Here is a 6,000-nt window from a genome sequence, read left to right as displayed (position 1 = left end):
TGTGACTCGAGTCTGACTCGAGTCCAAGTCATGTGACTCAAGTCCACACCTCTGCCAATCACTGTACCTGTACACAGCCAATCTGTAAATAGCACACCCAGCTACTTCATCCCCATATTGTTACTTATTTTTTTGTTCTTTGCACCCCAGTATCTCTACTTGCACATCATCATCTGCACATCTATCACTCCAGTATTTAATGCTAAATTGAAATTATTTCACCTCTATGGCCTATTTATTGCCTTACCTACCTAATCTTCTACATTTGCACAGACTGTACATAGATTTTTCTATTGTGTTATTGACTGTACATTTGTTTATCTGTAACTCTTTATCTTGGTCAGGTCGCAGTTGTAAATGAGAACTTGTTCTCAACTGGCCTACCTGCAGTGGTGGTTCTAGACCATTTCAACTGGGGGGGCCAAGCTGGGGCCAGTTGTACTCTTAGAGGGGCCATTTACATTAGACATTATTGTTGTCATCGTTTTCTTCACTGCATTGCAGGCATTAGCTAGCAAAAGACCATGTTCATAATCATCAACGTTGCCACTGTCTAATAATGAATGTAAAAAAAAGAACGATAGCAAAAATGTGTTATGTAAAACAAAATTCATACTCCACATTTAGGGGGAAAAGGGGTAAAAAATTGTTAATAAAACGTTGTTACAAACCGCTGCCTGGTTAAATAAATGAATATTTTTTCAAAGAAGTATAAGGAGGGGTTGCTGCAGATGCAGGAATGCCCACATTCAGGAATGCCCAGTGAGCAGTTGCACCCTTCTTGTTTCTAGAATGCATGTTGCTTGACAGAAATAAAACAGTATCAGCAGCCTCCTGGGTGGCGCAGTTATGCTGCAGCGCAATCGCACAATTGGCCTAGCGTCTGGATTAGTGAGCAGAGATGAGCATTTATGCTCTCTCACTCTCAACATTGGTCAATGCATTACTCCAGGTTTCCCAACTGGTGGCCCGCGGGGGGTTTTATATGCCCCCCCCACAAGTTTTCTGAGCAAAAATAACTGTAATAATTTTCATTGTTGGACATAAGACTGTAAAAACTCCAGGAAATCAGCTCCAGTGAATTTAATTTAAGAAATGTGTCCCCAAGTATCCCCAAGCATAATAGAGAGACACAATTGTAAGCAAGGTTTGAAATGATTGGGCTTCTTGCGGTCAATTTGCATTATATAAATTATTTGTAATTATGTTCCGGCCCCCCAAACGTCAGCTCATCTGAATCTACACTGAACAGAAATTGAAACACAACATGTCAATTGTTGGACCCATGAGCTGAAATAAAATATCCCAGAAATGTTCCATATGCACAAAAGCTTATTTCTCTCAAAATGTATACACAAATTTGTTTACATCCCTGTTACATCCTTTGCCAAGATAATCCATCCACCTGACAGATGTGGTATATCAAGAAGCTGAATAAACAGCATGATCATTACACAGGTACACCTTGTGCTTGGGACAATTAAAGGCCACTCTAAAATGTGCAGTTTTGTCACATAACACAATGCCACAGATGTATCACATTTTGAGGGAGCGTGCAATTGGCATGCTGACTACAGGAATGTCCACCAAAGCTGTTACCAGAGAATTGAATGTTAATTTCTCTATCATAAGCCACTTCCAACATAATTTTTGAGAAATTGGCAGTATGTTCAACCAGCCTCACAACTGCAGACCATGTGTATGGCCTTGTGTTGGCGAGTGGTTTGCTGATGTCAACGTTGTGAACAGAGTGCCCCATGGTGGCGGTGGGGTTATGGAATGGGCAGGCATAAGCTACAGACAACTAAAGGCAATTGCATTTTATCAATGGCAGTTTGAATGCACAGAGATACCGTGATGAGATCCTGAGGCTCATTGTTGTGCCATTCATCCGGTGCCATCACCTCATCATGTTTCAGCATGATAATGCACGGCCCCATGTTGCAAGGATCTGTACCCAATTCCTGGATGCTGAAAATGGCCCAGTTCTTCCATGGTCTGCATACTCACCAGACATATCACCCATTAGGCATGGTTGGGATGCTCTGGATCGACATGTACAACAGCGTGTTACAGTTCCCGGCAATATCCGGCAACTTCACACAGCCATTGAAGAGGAGTGGGACAACATTCCACAGGCCGCAATCAACAGCCTGATCAGCTCTATGCGAAGGAGATGTGTCACGTTGCATGAGGCAAATGGTGGTCACACAAGATACTGACTGGTTTTCTGATCCACACCCCTACCTTTTTCTTAAGGTGTCTGTGACCAACAGATACATATCTGTTTTCCCAGTCATGTGAAATTCATAGATTAGTACATAATGAATTTATTTAACCTTTATTTAACTAGGCAAGTCAGGTATAAATACACAGGGGATGATGGGGAAGATGGGCTACAACTGGATAGGGGTGGAAACAATCACAAAGACAGGTGAAACAGATCATGGGGGTGACAATATGTGTTATTTCATAGTTTTGATGTCTTCACTATTATTCTACAATGTAGAAAATAGCAATAATAAAGAAAAACCCTTGAATGAGTAGGTGTTCTAAAACTTCTGATTTTCCCCTTGCGCCTGTCTTTTCTGTAGTTCCTGGTTTTGACCATTCTGCCTGCCCTGACCCTGCCTGCCTGCTGTCCTGTACCTTGCCCCACCACACTTGATTACTGACCTCTGCCTACCCTTGACCTGTGGTGTTGCCTGCCCTCTGTCCTAGTAATTAACTTTTGTTACTTCGACACTGTCTGCACCTGGGTCTTCCCTAAAACGTGATAGGCTCAGTGCTCTGTCACTCATGGGGACAGTATGTCACCGCCAAATCAAAGGGTAGAGCTCAAAAATTCAAGCCCCTTCAGTGCTGCCATAGAGTTTCATTGGAAGTGCCCATCCAAGAAGGCTCAAGGTCATTGGCCATAAAATGTCAAATCACATAGCTTTGATAGGACCAATCATGTCAACATCATACTTTCAAAATCTTAGTTAGAAGTCATGAATCAAGTCAACAATCTACTGGCAAATCCTTTTTAATACGGGTCATATGAAGAGAAGTAATGAAGAAAAATGATAGCTAAAACAAATCGGTGCTCATCGTCCATAAACATTACACAACAAGTTGGAAATCGCAAATTCATTTATGGGAGGCACACATTGGACTATGGGAGGCACACAGTACTACATAGAGCCATGACTACATGGAACTCTATTCCACATCAAGTAACTGCAAAACATGGACCCGTACAAATCAGCTGGGCTAGACAATCTGGACCCTCTCTTTCTAAAACTATCCACCGCCATTGTTGAAACCCCTATTACCAGCCTGTTCAACCTCTCTTTCGTATAGTCCTAGATCCCTAAAGATTGGAAAGCTGCCACGGTCATTCCCCTCTTCAAAGGGGGTGACACTCTAGACCCAACCTGCTATAGACCTATATCTATCCTGCCCTGCCTCTCTAAAGTCTTCGAAGGCCAAGTTAATAAACAGATCACTGACCATTTTGAATCTCAACGTACCTTCTCCGCTGTGCAATCCAGTATCCGAGCCGGTCACGGGTGCACCTCAGCCGCGCTCAAGCCATACTCTCAGCCATACTCTACTAAACAATATTGTTACGGCTTTCTTCCATTGAAGGAGAGTCGGACCAAAATGCAGCGTGGTTAGATACATCTTTAATAGACGAAAAACACGAACAATACAAAAACAATAAACGGAACGTGAAAACCTATACAGTCTATTTTTTTCTTTTTATAAAAAATAATTTATTACCTTCAATACCATTCATTCTTTACAACTCATAATTTTCATACATGCTCCAAAAATGGTATTTTAACCTAACTAAACAAAAACCCCAAACAAAACCTCAGGGGAGCATCTTCCCTCCCCGTCACCCTACAAACTACCTCAAATCAAATCAAATCAAATCAAATTTTATTTGTCACATACACATGGTTAGCAGATGTTAATGCGAGTGTAGCGAAATGCTTGTGCTTCTAGTTCCGACAATGCAGTAATAACGAGCAAGTAATCTAACTAACAATTAAAAAAAAAAACTACTGTCATACACAGTGTAAGGGGATAAAGAATATGCACATAAGGATATATGAATGAGTGATGGTACAGAGCAGCATAGGCAAGATACAGTAGATGATATTGAGTACAGTATATACATATGAGATAAGTATGTAAACCAAGTGGCATAGTTAAAGTGGCAAGTGATACATGTATTACATAAGGATGCAGTCGATGATATAGAGTACAGTATCAACGTATGCATATGAGATGAACAATGTAGGGTAAGTAACATTATATAAGGTAGCATTGTTTAAAGTGGCTAGTGATATATTTACATCATTTCCCATCAATTCCCATGATTAAAGTGGCTGGAGTAGAGTCAGTGTCATTGACAGTGTGTTGGCAGTAGCCACTCAATGTTAGTGGTGGCTGTTTAACAGTCTGATGGCCTTGAGATAGAAGCTGTTTTTCAGTCTCTCGGTCCCAGCTTTGATGCACCTGTACTGACCTCGCCTTCTGGATGGCAGCGGGGTGAACAGGCAGTGGCTCGGGTGGTTGATGTCCTTGATGATCTTTATGGCCTTCCTGTAGCATCGGGTGGTGTAGGTGTCCTGGAGGGCAGGTAGTTTGCCCCCGGTGATGCGTTGTGCAGACCTCACTACCCTCTGGAGAGCCTTGCGGTTGAGGGCGGTGCAGTTGCCATACCAGGCGGTGATACAGCCCGCCAGGATGCTCTCGATTGTGCATCTGTAGAAGTTTGTGAGTGCTTTTGGTGACAAGCCGAATTTCTTCAGCCTCCTGAGGTTGAAGAGGCGCTGCTGCGCCTTCCTCACGATGCTGTCTGTGTGAGTGGACCAATTCAGTTTGTCTGTGATGTGTATGCCGAGGAACTTAAAACTTGCTACCCTCTCCACTACTGTTCCATCGATGTGGATGGGGGGGTGTTCCCTCTGCTGTTTCCTGAAGTCCACAATCATCTCCTTAGTTTTGTTGACGTTGAGTGTGAGGTTATTTTCCTGACACCACACTCCGAGGGCCCTCACCTCCTCCCTGTAGGCCGTCTCGTCGTTGTTGGTGATCAACCTACCACTGTTGTGTCGTCCGCAAACTTGATGATTGAGTTGGAGGCGTGCATGGCCACGCAGTCGTGGGTGAACAGGGAGTACAGGAGAGGGCTCAGAACGCACCCTTGTGGGGCCCCAGTGTTGAGGATCAGCGGGGAGGAGATGTTGTTGCCTACCCTCACCACCTGGGGGCGGCCCTTCAGGAAGTCCAGTACCCAGTTGCACAGGGCGGGGTCGAGACCCAGGGTCTCGAGCTTGATGACGAGCTTGGAGGGTACTATGGTGTTGAATGCCGAGCTGTAGTCGATGAACAGCATTCTCACATAGGTATTCCTCTTGTCCAGATGGGTTAGGGCAGTGTGCAGTGTGGTTGAGATTGCATCGTCTGTGGACCTATTTGCGGTAAGCAAATTGGAGTGGGTCAAGGGTGTCAGGTAGGGTGGAGGTGATATGGTCCTTGACTAGTCTCTCAAAGCACTTCATGATGACGGATGTGAGTGCTACGGGCGGTAGTCGTTTAGCTCAGTTACCTTAGCTTTCTTGGGAACAGGAACAATGGTGGCCCTCTTGAAGCATGTGGGAACAGCAGACTGGTATAGGGATTGATTGAATATGTCCGTAAACACACCGGCCAGCTGGTCTGCGCATGCTCTGAGGGCGCGGCTGGGGATGCCGTCTGGGCCTGCAGCCTTGCGAGGGTTAACACGTTTAAATGTCTTACTCACTTCGGCTGCAGTGAAGGAGAGACCGCATGTTTCCGTTGCAGGCCGTGTCAGTGGCACTGTATTGTCCTCAAAGCGGGCAAAAAAGTTATTTAGTCTGCCTGGGAGCAAGACATCCTGGTCCGTGACTGGGCTGGGTTTCTTCCTGTAGTCCGTGATTGACTGTAGACCCTGCCACATACCTCTTGTGTCTGAGCCGT

This window comes from Oncorhynchus tshawytscha, linkage group LG14 (genome assembly GCF_018296145.1).
Source record: "Oncorhynchus tshawytscha isolate Ot180627B linkage group LG14, Otsh_v2.0, whole genome shotgun sequence".
Classification (NCBI taxonomy): Eukaryota; Metazoa; Chordata; class Actinopteri; order Salmoniformes; family Salmonidae; genus Oncorhynchus; species Oncorhynchus tshawytscha.
The sequence above is the reverse complement of the archived record's forward strand: the minus strand, read 5'-3'. Positions refer to the sequence as shown.